Here is a 14183-nt window from a genome sequence, read left to right on the forward strand (position 1 = left end):
GAGCGCTGCCGCCACAAAGTAATGGCTGGGGGGGGGGGATCAGTGCAGGACGTAGTTGTAAAGGTGGTCTCTGGGGCTTCCAGGGACTTAGGAGAGCTGGGTTAGGTGTTTTTACCCTTTTCCTACCCCTATCCGGACCGTGGCTGCCTTCAGTGCTCGACAAGAAATGCTTGTGGCAGCCTTCTCTGAGCTGTGAGACCGGAGCTCAGTTAAGACGTGGCCATTGTGGAGCGCCGCCTCCCGGAAGTCCCCTACTGTTCAGTTTTCTCATATCTGTCTCCACTGCACCGCTAAATGCAGCCATCTCCTTCCCTATTTCATGTCTTGGGTACATTCTTGATTTCAATTTAAAGGGAACCTGTCATCAACGTTATGCTGATCTCACTGAGGGCAGCATAAAATAGTAACAGAAATGCTGATGTCAGCGATGTGTCACTCATGAGCTAAAAGTAAGTGGTTGCCGAGAACCAGCATCATAATCGTTGCAGCCCAGGCCTTGAAAAGAGTCAAATCTACCTGAGAAGAGTCCTGGTTATTCATAATCTCCTGCTCTCTCGCCCATCTGCTGATGATTGGCAGTTCTCTCCTAGAGAGAAAGGGAGAAAACTAGGTAGAAGACGGTCAATCATCAGCAGATGGGCAGGGAGAGCAGGAATTCATGAAAAACCAGGACTCTTCTCAGGTGGCCTTGACTCTTTTCCAGGCTCAGTCTGCAATGATTGTGATGTTCGTTCTCGACAACCACTTACTTTTAACTTATAAATGACAGACCGCAGAAATAAACTCACCTGTCTCTACGTTATGCTGCCGTTAGTATGGGCAGCATAAAGTTGATGACAGGTTCCCTTTAACCTCTACATGTTGATAATTGGATACTCCCTCACTGTTTACAGAAATTAAGGGGATAAAAGACCTACAACGGAATCATGAAATCACAATACGACTGGCCGATAAAGGCTGAGCAATAGTGATTTTAGATACCAAAAAATACCATGAGGAATCTAGGAAACAATTGTCAGATACCAATACTTATATTCCACTAGAGAGGGACCCAATAGAGGACTATCATAAAGATCTGGTTGAAATGTGTGAGAAAGCATACCATAAGGGAATACTTAACAAATCTGAATTTGACTTTATTTTAGGAACTCCAAGGAGACTACCAGTTTTCTATTGCATTCCCAAGGTTCACAAGGATCCTCTCAACCCTCCAGGTAGGCTGATTGTCTCCGGCATCGGGTCCTTAACTTCAAATCTGTCCCAATATTTAGACAGATTTTTGCAGCCCTATGTCAGAGACACTCCATCACATCAGAAGTACACCACAATGATAGTCAATCTGTTAGAGAATACAACATTAGATGTTAGTTCATTATACACATGTATCAACCATAAACAAGGAGTACATGCCATTTCCAAAATTCTAAGACAAGAAGGTAAACTCAGGGAAGAACAGATACAGTTTATATTAGATGAAATTAATTTTGTACTTTCCCACAATTATTTCTATTTTGGCTCTGGGTATTATTTGCAGACAACAGGGACCGCCATGGGCACCAGGTTCACCCCCAGCTATGCTAATTTATTCATGGCAGCATGGGAACAGGATACCATCATCCCCAAGCTGGGGTCGAACCTGGTGCTCTGGCATAGATACATAGATTACTTTTTAATTGTATGGGGGGGGGGGGGGGGTTCAAATCAGTCATTACTAAAGTTTGTAGATTCAATCAATAGTAACCAATTCAATTTAAAATTCTCCCCTAACATTAACTCTAAAATGGTGGAATTTTTGGATTTAAAAATAGATATGCGGGATGGAGCATTTATCTGTAGTACAGACCAAAAAGAAGTGGCCAAAAATAGTTTTATTTAAGTACAAGTTGCCATCTACCAAGATGGCTGCTTAATGTTCCAACGAGCCAATTTCAGCATCTTAAAAGAAACTACACAAGTAAAACAATTTGAAAAAAAAGCTGAGTTGCTAAAAACCTAGTTTTTGGAAAAACAATATCCATTAGAAGTACTGGATAAATCTCTTAGTATAGCGAAAGGGATGGACAGAACTTAGTATTTCACTCAAAAACAAACAAGGGAAAATCAAATTATGGCAGACTCCTGTAAGATTGTATTACCATGTAATGTAAATTATAAAAAAGTAGGAAAGGTCATCCAAAAACATTGGTATCTGTTAAAAGAGGATAAAATACTGGAGCCCATAATACCTACCCAGCCCCCAATAGTATACACTCGGGCACCCAATTTGGGCCTACAGATAGCACCAACGGTTAGGAATAATAAAAAGAAAGTAACTCTAAATAATTGGATGACCCTAGATGTGGTCGATGTCAAAATTGCAAACAAACCAGTTTTCAGAGAAAAACTAGTATAATAAAAATCTACAACAAACCATTTTAAATGGGGAAAAAAGGAAATGGTCACATGTAACAGTAAATGGGTCATCTATTTAATAGAATGCCCGTGTCAAAAATAATATATAGGGAGAACAAAGAGGGCCCTTAAAACAAGAGTTGCTCAACACATTAATAACATCAAAAAGGGATATGAGAAACATACATTATCCAATAATTTTAGAATACATAATGCCAGCAAACCAATGGGTTTGAAATTTATGGCAATTGAATCAGTTGGTGAAAATTGGAGGGGGGGAGAAATTTTATTTTCCGGATGTCTAGATGTGAATCGAAGAAAATATATGAATTTGGATCCTTGATGCCAAACTGACTCAATGAAGAATTGGAGATTTTCTTGTAAATGGGTTGGGGGGGACAGAACACACGAGGCGTTGGTGGCAGGCTGTATACCAGAGCACTGACTCCTCCTGTGGCTTTCCCCTCACCCCCTTCTTCTAGCAACTATTACATTATTCACGATTCTCATTATTTTTACTTTTATTCTTATTTTTTATCTTTCTTTGTACTCTGTTATTTCTTCTTCTTTTCCCTATAATGATGTTAAAAGAGGTAGGAAGGGGAGGATAACATCTATTAATGTAACAGGACAGGTTAACAAAATGCACAATGCAAATTGATACCGATGAATTAACACCCATAAGAGATTGTTCTAATGATGATCCAGTCCAGTAATTAGATCCCACCGAAAATGGTTTAAAAACCCAAATGTTAGGTCCTAGTATTCATTCTTTAATTTTTGCACCAATGAGGAAGGAACTACCGGTTCCAAAACGCGTCTGGTGGCGGTTCCTCAACAGGCGGAGTCTCACGGCAAAGCAGGACTTCGGTTAGCTGTTGGCGTTCTAGCAGGTCTATCACGCATGCGCCAGGAGTCGCGCAACAAGAAGCTGCACAACAGAGACATCACGATAGGAGGCCAGTTGTCACATCTGTGACAGGTCTCAGAAGGGCTGAAAGATTATCTACACATTAGTGATCTGACAGCCTCTTTTGGTTTTACTTTGTGTGTTGCTGGTATGTCCACAGCTCCTGTTCAGGTGTGGCTCATGTGACCTTTACCTCTCCCTATTTAGTCTCACTTTACCCATCACTCCTTGCTTGGGATAACTTCATTTGGTTTTGGAAGAGCTGGAGTTTGGTTCTTGTTGGAGTCCTGTTCATCCATCATCATCAGAAGTTAAGTGTTCCTCTTGTTGTGTTTTGTATTAAGTGTTCCGCTTGTTGTGTTTTGTATTCACCCCCTGGTTGTTTACTAGGCCTCAGTGAGATGCTAGTTTCTTCACCAGGGAAGGAACGGGTTGTCTATGCCTTGTCATTATCTTTAGGGCATCCAAGGGTCACCAGGGTTTTCTAGGTTCCTGTGTATGGGTATCTCTACCTTTCGAGAGGTGCCCATACGGATAGTAGTTAGGGCCAGGAGCAGGGTTTTATAGGTGGTGACCCTTTTCCTTCCCTAGCAGTGTGGCCTAGTGTCTTTCCCCTTCCTTCTTGTTGTCTTTTGGTGTTCTCCCCTACTACATTCGTGACATTATCCCAAACCCATACTGCCATTTTTGTTCTGATCTGTGCAGCTATGGATACTATGTCTGCACTGGTCGAACAGCTGCAGAATCTGACTTTGGAGGTAGCAGACCTCCGCGCAACTGTCTTGCCGATTCATAGTCCACAGGCTGCTGGTTCCAGTGGTGGGTCCCAGGCCTGTCCTGAACCGAAGGTGGCTCTCCCAGACAGGTTTTCCAGGGGTAGTGACAATTTCATCCGGTTCAGGGAGTCATATAAATTATACTTTAAGCTGCGTCCATACTCTTCTGGGGATGAGTGTAAACATGTGGGTATGATTATTTAATTGCGTAAAGAGGACGCCTCCGGTCGGTAGATTAATTCTTTAGAGCCTTGGGTCTCATCTACGATGACCTGGATCGGATCTCTCAGGCCGAGACCAAGTTACGGAGTTTGCGGCAGGGAGAACGTTCCGCGGAGACCTATTGCTCTGAATTTAGGAGATGGGCTACCGATACTTAGTGGAATGATCCTGCTCTCCGTAGCCAATTCTGTCAGGGTCTCTCTAAAGAGACTGCAGGACGCGTTGGCTTTTCATGAAAATCCTGTCTCATTGGAAGCAGCTATTTCCCTTGCTGTACGTCTAGATAGACGCCTGAGGGAGAGATCTAGGGGTCCTTACCTTCAGGACGTACTGTGCAATAAGGGTACTGCTTCCTTTGACACTTATGGTGGAGAGACACTGGTGGTTGCGCCTTGCGAGGAGCCTATGCAGTTAGTAGGAGCTAGTCCTGGTACTACTGGCAAAAGTTTGGGTCATGTGAAAGGATTCTGCTTTTATTGTGGCAAGAAGGGACATTTTGTGAATATTTGTCCGTACTTGCAGCATCAAGGTGTAAACAAAAATGAAAAAACATTTAATTCTCAAATTACTATTGGTGTTGTGGATGGGGAGCAAGAAAACCTAATTTTGTCTTTTACTGGGAGTACATGCTTTCTCCTGTCTGCCGAGGTGGCGCTAGAGTCCAAAACGGTGAAAATCGAAGCATTTATCGACAGTGGGGCAGGATTTAACTTGATTGATGGACAGTTTGTACGCATTCATGGGTTGACTACTAATGCATTAGAGAAAAGTATTTCTGTTTTTGCAATTGACTCAGCGCCTCTCACCCAAAAATGTCTGTTGCAGGTAGTGAATGACATTCATTTAGGAGTGGGTGATTTGCATCAGGAATCTATCTCCTGTTATGTATTGGAGGGTCTGCCTGCTCCGTTGGTGTTGGGCTTACCATGGTTAAGCAAACATAACCCTAACATCGACTGGCAAGTGAGTCAGATTCTCGATTGGAGTGATTTTTGCAAGGACAACTGTCTTAATTCACCATTCTCTATGGTTACCACTAAAACTGTCCCCTTGTTCATTTCAGAATTTTCTGTTGTTTTCTCTGAGGGTGGTAATCAGGAGTTGCCTCCGCACCGGGAGTATGACTGTCCTGTCAATCTTATTCCTGGAGCTAAATTGCCCAAATCTCGGTTGCATAATCTTTCGGAACCCGAAAGAAAGGCCATGCGAGAGTATATTACCGAGAGTTTGGCAAAGGGACATATTAGACCATCCAAGTCCCCAGTGGCTGCTGGGTTTTTCTTTGTAAAGAAAAAAGATGGTACCCTGAGACCATGTCTGGACTTCCGTGAGCTCAGTCGTATTACCGTCTGTGATCCTTACCCCCTTCCTTTGAATCAGGATTTGTTTAGTCAGATTGTCGGTGCGCAAGGTGTTCTCTAAATTGGATCTGAGGGGGGCATATAATCTGGTAAGGATCAAGGAGGGGGATGAGTGGAAGAACGCATTTAATACCTCTGAGGGTCATTTTGAAAACCTGGTCATGCCCTTTGGGTTAACCAATGCCCCTGCGGTTTTTAAACACTTTGTCAATGACATCTTTCATCATCTAGTGGGGAGGTTTGTCGTTGTATACCTTGATGACATACTAATTTATTCGCCTAATATGGAGACTCATCAGGATCATGTGAGACAGGCGTTACAGATCCTAAGAGAGAATAAGTTGTATGCTAAGATGGAAAAGTGTGTATTTGTTGTACAGGAAGTGCAATTTTTAGGTTACCTGCTCTCATCCTCAGGTTTCCGTATGGATCCAGAGAAGGTCTGTGCCTTGTTGGACTGGGATCGACCCGAAAATCTGAAAACGCTTATGCGGTTTTCAGGGTTTACCAACTACTACCGTAAATTTATCTTGAACTATTCATCGGTGGTTAAACATTTAACAGACATGACTAGGAAGGGTGCGGATATTTCTGTGTGGTCTGATGCGGCATTACAGGCCTTTTCTGCTGTGAAAGTGTCACGGCTGAAGATGGGGAAAACCCTCAGCCGTGCGATGCCAGAAGATGTTAAGCGCTGCTCGGCCAGGACGAGAGAATTAGGGAGCAGGTCACCTCCTAACGCATCCCTAATCCGTCCCTAACTCCTAGCTGCATGGGCCAACCTTGAAGGTAGGAGGGCCCATGCTCAGGAACCTCGGATCCCTACTCACCCTCCGCCGGTCCCTGAACTAGGAGTGAGAGGTAAGACGACCTGTTCCTTCTGGACATGGAGGAACAGGAGTCTCACTGGCCAAGCTGCAGGAAAAAGGGGAACAGAAACAGGCCTATGGATATGGCAGGTGCTGCACTAGTTCCAGCCTCCTGCCACAGCCTTGCTGACTGGATCCATGTGCAGGCAAGCTGAAGTCCACAACAATACAAATAGAACACTCAGCACACACATATCCACACACAGGAACCCAGATCCATAGCTGCACAGAATAATAAAGGAAAACATCAACTTAATATCACACAAACTTAGACTTAAACTTATGACCACAAGGGTGGCCCCCACTGGCAGGTGATATAAGGCAGGAGGCTACTCCAGCTAGCCATGGCTGAAGTACCCCTCAGACTGGAGATAACACAGAGGCTTTATAGGCCCAAGTAGTCACACCCACACAGACACACCCAGTGTTCACACACACAGAAGGGAATTAACCCTTCCAACCCCAGGGCGTGTAGTGAGACCACATAAAGGGAAATACACACAGATACTCATTGCAGCTGTTACCGATGACAACGACATGTGTGGCAAACGTGTCCTGGGAGCCGGCCAAAAAGCCGAGACACTGCCACCACATGTACATCAAACCAAACGTTGCCACGGGCAGCCACAGATGAAAGGAAAATGTCAGAGTGCACACCAAACATAAAACAGAGTGCACAGCAGACATTCAAAGTGCATACATACACGCACACAACTCCAAGGCAACCGCACACATACCTGTTGTCCGCGGCAACTGCACCTGAGGCAGACAGCAAAGTGCCCCCAGCTGCGGTTGACACAACAAACCAAACCGCGGGCAACAGTATGCGGCTCCCAAGGAGTCACGGCCATAAACATGGTCGTGACAGAAAGAATGTTTTGCTTCGGCCCCTATTGAGGTTGACGCGTCCGAGGTAGGGGTATGAGCATTCTTGTTGCAGGGTCTTTCATCTAGTAAATGGCGCCCATGTGCATTTTTCTCTAAAAAACTCTCTACTGCTGAAAGGAATTATGATGTGAGGAATAGGGAATTGCTGGCCATTAAGTTGGCGTTCGAGGAATGACGGCATTGGTTGGAAGGAGCAATTCACCCTATTACGGATCACAAGAATCTGGCCTACCTGGAGTCCACTAAGCAACTGAACCCAAGGCAGGCCAGATGATCATTGTTTTTCACCAGATTTAACTTCATCGTCACTTACCACCCAGGGGTTAAGAACGTCAAGTCTAATGACCCTAGTCCCATTTTATCTGAAGGGGTAGTCATATTCGCTCTTTATCCTGATCTCGAGGCCCGGGCGTTGGAGGCACAGAAGGATGCTCCAGACTCTTGTCCTCCGGGGAAATTGTTTGTTCCCTCCGAATTACATCACAAGGTGTTTGAGGAACATCACTATACGGTGCTTGCTGGGCACCCTGGGAGCAGATCGACTGTCAATCTCATCTCTCGCAGATTTTGGTGGCTGGGGTTGCGTAAGTGTGTTGAGGACTATGTGTCAGCCTGTGGTACCTGTGCACGTGCTAAAGTGACACATACTCGGCCTTCCTGTAAGGTACCTGTAAAAGGTAGTGTCCGAAGTGGAAATAGTGTGCTTGAGATCCAGGCAAAGCGTCGTCAGGCGAATAGTTCAGAATCAAAATCCGGAGAAGAGTCAGGCAGGCTAAGGTCATTCACGATCTGGCGGCAAGGTACAAAATCAGCAGGCTGTAGAATAGTCGGGATATCAGGCAGGAGTTCAATACAAGGAAGATCACTGAAGTCAAAACACCCAGGGAAGAAATCCAAATAAACTGGCACTGAGTGATGACCTCACTTCCTATTTAAAGGCTGTCCAGATTGAGAATTGTCCACAGCTGGCAGCAGGTGGAGCTAGAGAGTATGATGTAGTGTTGAACACAGTAAGGACATTCCCAAAGTCTAGATCTCTTCTGTAGCACAACAGGTAAGGCTATGGTTTAAGAGACCAGGAAGATCCCGGTTCGAATACAACCCGGGTCATGACAGGGCCCCCTCCCCAATGGACCCCTCCGGGGGCCTAGCGGGGCTTAGTGGGAAACGAGGTATGGAAGTCTCGTATAAGAGAAGGTGCATGCAGATCTTTGGCTGGAACCCAGGAGCGGTCTGTGACAGGATACCCCTTCCAATGAACCAAATACCGAAGGCCACGGCCCTGTCTTCTGGAATCAAGAATCTTGGAGACTTCAAACTCATTTTGTCCATCAACAAGAACAGGAGGAGGTAGTTGTTGTGATCTGGAGTAGCGGTTAAAAATAGCTTTTTTGAGGAGTGAAACGTGGAAGACGGGATGTATCCGGAGAGAAGAAGGTAATCTTAAGCGATAGGAAACTGGTCCAACTCGAGCAATGATCCTGTAAGGACCGATGAATCGAGGGCCCAATTTGGTAGAAGGTTGTTTCAGTCTCACATACTTGGTTGATAGCCAAACTCTGTCCCCTACCACATATGGAGGTATATGGCGTCTTCGTCTGTTGGAAAAAAACCTGTACTTGCCTGCTGACTTCCGTAGTAATAAACGAATCTTCTTCCAATGTAGTAGAATATTTTTCACCCGCTGATCTGCTGCTGGTACACCAGAAGAAGGCTGGAGTAGGGGAAAAGTCTGAGGGTGATAGCCTAGGGCTGCGTAGAATGGTGTGGTATGAAGAGCACTGTGCCAACGGGAATTTAGGGCGAACTCAGCTAAAGGCAAATACTCAGACCAGTTGGAGTGTAAGGCATTGACATAATGTCGAAGGTAGGTTTCTAGGGTCTGGTTCATGCGTTCGGTTTGACCATCAGTTTGAGGGTGATGTGAGGTAGAGAGTGAGAGCGTTACTCCCAGTTTCTTGCAGAACGCTCTCCAGAATCGGGAAACGAACTGGGATCCGCGGTCTGAGATGATATTGGTAGGTATGCCATGATGTCTTACAATATGGGAAAGGAAAAGAGTGGACAGTGCTTTCGCTGTAGGTAATCCCGGAATCGGCACAAAATGAGACATTTTGGAAAAGCGATCCACTGTGACCCATATAGCAGTCATGCCCTCGGACTTGGGTAAGTCTACAATGAAGTCCATGGTCAAATGGGTCCAAGGCTGGCGAGGTGCCGGAAGTGGATGTAACAGTCCAGCAGGTAATGTGCGGGGTACTTTATTAGCAGCACAAGTTGGGCAGGCAGCCACATAGTCAGTAACATCCTTTTTCATACGAGGCCACCAGACATGACGCTGCAAGGTCTTAAGAGTGATGGTGACACCAGGATGACCGGATAACACGCCATCATGTGCCCAGAGGAGTATAGGTTTTCTGAGACTAGGGGCTACGTACAGGCGACCTGGTGGTATCTTCAAGCCCTGGGGAACACGATTCTGGGTTTCTTGTAGTTGTTGGGAAAGGGCCGTAGAGATCTGTGCGACAATTTTGTGAGGTGGGATTATATACTGCTCGGCTGGTTGATCTTCTTCAGAGGAAGCAAACTGTCTGGAAAGAGCATCGGCTTTTTTGTTTCTATGTCCTGGAACGTAAGAAAGGACAAAATTAAAACGGGAGAAAAACAGAGCCCATCGAGCCTGACGTGAGTTCAGACGTCTAGCAGTCTGAAGATACTAAATGTCCTTTAAGTCCGCAGTACAGGCACAGGCCCAATGAACGCCTCCTTTGTTTCTCTGACTCAGTTAGGTGGAGACGGCTCACCTCCATGGGTTCCACAGGTGTCTGGGGTTCAACAGAGGTTTCAGGTTCTGGCTGAGGTGGTGCTTGGAAGTTAGGGGCCAAACGGTAAGCTGGCCTAGGAAACTTGCGGGTTCTAAGTCTCTCTTGGCACCTTTCATGGTACCGGACATCCAGACGAACACACAGCTCTATGAATTTCGGAAGGTCTTCTGGGAGATCCTTATAGACTAATTCGTCCTTGATGCGATCCGTAAGACCTTTTCGGAAGGCTGCACGTAATGCCCTTGAGTCCCAATTTGTTTCAGCAGCAAGGGTACGGAACTCAATAGCATACTGTGTCACAGATCTGGTGTCTTGTTGTATGTCCAAGAGGGAGTACTCAGCTGCAGAAACTCTACCTGGCTTGTCAAATACAATCTGGAGAGAGGCCAGAAATTTTTCAGCATCTTGGAGTACAGGATCGTTGCGTTCCAAATAAGGAGAGACCCAGGCCAGGGCCTTCCCCTTTAACAAGGAAATTACAAAAGTCACTTTGGCAGACGAAGTGCTAAAAGTTGCAGGGTTGTTGCGGAAATGCAAACGGCAAACATTTAAAAAGCCTCTGCAGTCCTCAGTATCACCACCAAACTTGTCAGGCAAGGGAAGTTTTGGTGGTACAGAAGAGGCGGGTTGGACCGTAGTAGGAGTAGGATCCGGAGTCTGAACCGTTGCAGAGGAACCAGGCAAACAAGATTTGAGCATGGTGCAAAGTTCATCTAACTTGGCGTCCAGGGAAGCAAGATGCTGTTCATGAGCTCCGATCAATTGTCCCTGACGTGTAATCGCCTTAACAATCTCAGCAGGGTCCACTGCCATTGTGGCCCGTTTATTATGTAAGGTACCTGTAAAAGGTAGTGTCCGAAGTGGAAATAGTGTGCTTGAGATCCAGGCAAAGCGTCGTCAGGCGAATAGTTCAGAATCAAAATCCGGAGAAGAGTCAGGCAGGCTAAGGTCATTCACGATCTGGCGGCAAGGTACAAAATCAGCAGGCTGTAGAATAGTCGGGATATCAGGCAGGAGTTCAATACAAGGAAGATCACTGAAGTCAAAACACCCAGGGAAGAAATCCAAATAAACGGGCACTGAGTGATGACCTCACTTCCTATTTAAAGGCTGTCCAGATTGAGAATTGTCCACAGCTGGCAGCAGGTGGAGCTAGAGAGTATGATGTAGTGTTGAACACAGTAAGGACATTCCCAAAGTCTAGATCTCTTCTGTAGCACAACAGGTAAGGCTATGGTTTAAGAGACCAGGAAGATCCCGGTTCGAATACAACCCGGGTCATGACACTTCCGTATCTCTGCTTCCATTGCCCATCCCTTGGACCCATTTGTCCATGGATTTTATCACGGATTTACCGAATTCTTCAGGAAAAAACGTGATTCTGGTGGTTGTAGATTGTTTTAGTAAAATGGCACACTTTATTGCATTACCTAGTCTACCCACTGCTAAAACTCTTGCACAGGTGTTTGTCAACAACATCGTGAAACTACATGGCATTCCCTCTGATTTGGTGTCAGATAGAGGGACTCAGTTTGTTTCCAGATTCTGGAAAGCGTTCTGTACTAGTCTGGGTGTACAATTGTCCTTCTCTTAGGCTTTTCATCCTCAGTAGAACGGACAGACGGAGCGCACTAATCAGAATCTGGAGACTTGAGATGTTTTGTTTCAGAGAATCAGGAAGAGTGGTCTTCATTTTTGTTGTTAGCTTTAGTTTTGGGGCATATGGGTTCCATCCATAGTTTGGTACATTTTCTGGTGCTCAAAATTCCGGCATTCCTGAGGAGGAACGATTTTCATCTTCTTTGTCTTCTATTTGGCGAAAAAAAACAAAATAACCTGAAAAAAAATGGGCAACAGGTATAAGCGTGCGGCTGACAGGAGACGTATGAGTGGTCTGGACCTGAGAGTGGGTGATTCTGTGTGGCTGTCTACAAGAAACATTAAACGTGAGGTACCTTCTTGGAAGTTGGGCCCAAGATGTATTGGTCCATATAAGATCACTGCTATTGTTAACCCTGCAGCCTTCCATCTTGAACTTCCTCAGGCATTGAAAATCCATAACGTATTTCATAAATCGTTGCTAAAGAAATGTGTCAAACCTGTTGAGCCCTTCTCCTTACCTCCCGCTCCTGTCATGGTGGACGGCAATCCGGAGATCCATCCAGTATTTCGTTCATTGGAGAGGGTACGGACCAGAGGAGAGGATGTGGGTTCCAGCGACCGATGTTGATGCTAGTCGTCTGGTGAGAGCATTCCACAGAGCTCATCCTGATAAGGTCAGTCCTGGGTGCCCGGAGGTCACCCGTAGAAGGGGGGGGGGGTACTGTCACATCTGTGACAGGTCTCAAAAGGTCTGAAAGATTATCTACACATTAGTGATCTGACAGCCTCTTTTGGTTTTACTTTGTCTGTGTGTTGCTGGTATGTCCATACCTCCTGTTCAGGTGTGGATCATGTGACCTTTACTTATCACTCCTTGCTTGGGATAGCTTAATTTGGTTTTGTAAGAGCTGGAGTTTGGTTCTTGTTGAAGTCCTGTTCATCCATCATCATCAGAAGTTAAGTGTTCCGCTTGTTATGTTTTGTATTCACCCCCTGGTTGTTTACTAGGCCTCAGTGAGATGCTAGTTTCTTCACCAGGGAAGGAACGGGTTGTCTCTGCCTTGTCATTATCTTTAGGGCATCCAAGGGTCACCAGGGTTTTCTAGGTTCCTGTGTATGGGTATCTCTTCGAGAGGTGCCCATACGGATAGTAGTTAGGGCCAGGAGCAGGGTTTTATAGGTGGTGACCCTTTTCCTTCCCTAGCAGTGAGGCCTAGTGTCTTTCCCCTTCCTTCTTGTTGTCTTTTGGTGTTCTCCCCTACTACATCCGTGACATTATCCCAAGCCCATACTGCCATTTTTGTTCTGATCTGTGCAGCTATGGATACTATGTCTGCACTGGTCGAACAGCTGCAGAATCTGACTTTGGAGGTAGCAGACCTCCGCGCAACTGTCTTGCCGATTCATAGTCCACAGGCTGCTGGTTCCGGTGGTGGGTCCCAGGCCTGTCCTGAACCGAAGGTGGCTCTCCCAGACAGGTTTTCCAGGGGTAGTGACAATTTCATCCGGTTCAGGGAGTCATGTAAATTATACTTTAAGCTGCGTCCATACTCTTCTGGGGATGAGTGTAAACATGTGGGTATGATTATTTAATTGCGTAAAGAGGACGCCTATCTCTACCTTTGAGAGGTGCCCATACGGATAGGAGTTAGGGCCAGGAGCAGGGTTTTATAGGTGGTGACCCTTTTCCTTCCCTAGCGGTTAGGCCTAGTGTCTTTCCCCTTCCTTCTTTTTGCCTTTTGGTGTTCTCCCCTACTACATCCGTGACAACAGTTGGAGGAAAAGCAGCGCAGGTTGATCACGATTGTGAGTAGCATAATATACCAAATGTTGGTGAAATCAATTGTGGACTGAGTAAACATCTCACTAACACAATGTGTCCATGAAATATGAACTAACTGTAAACCAGCGCAATAACTCATCTAAGAATATGGACACATTGTAGCAGACCACGAGGAAGTGTTACAAGTTTACCATTCATTAACCCTTTCGCTACCAGCGCCGTACATGTACGGCACTGGTAGCGCTGTGCAAGCATGACGCCCGCGCGGGCGTCATGGCCGGCAAGTCTCTGCTGTTTCAAACAGCAGAGACCTGTGACTAATTAATGCAACCGGCAATAATGCCGATCGCGGTAATTAAATGCTTTTTTTATGCCATGATCAAGTGAGATCACGGCACCTGAATGCGCAAAAACCCGAAAGGTGACGTACTGAAGCCCCATGTGGCCAATCAGGACTTCAGTACACGCACTGAATGCTCTGAATCTCTATTTAGAAATTCAGAGCATTAATGCTGCAATTCTTATTTTGACCACTAGATGGCAGGCCAACATAAGA

The sequence above is a fragment of the Bufo gargarizans genome, chromosome 3 (assembly GCF_014858855.1).
Source record: "Bufo gargarizans isolate SCDJY-AF-19 chromosome 3, ASM1485885v1, whole genome shotgun sequence".
NCBI classification, from domain to species: Eukaryota; Metazoa; Chordata; class Amphibia; order Anura; family Bufonidae; genus Bufo; species Bufo gargarizans.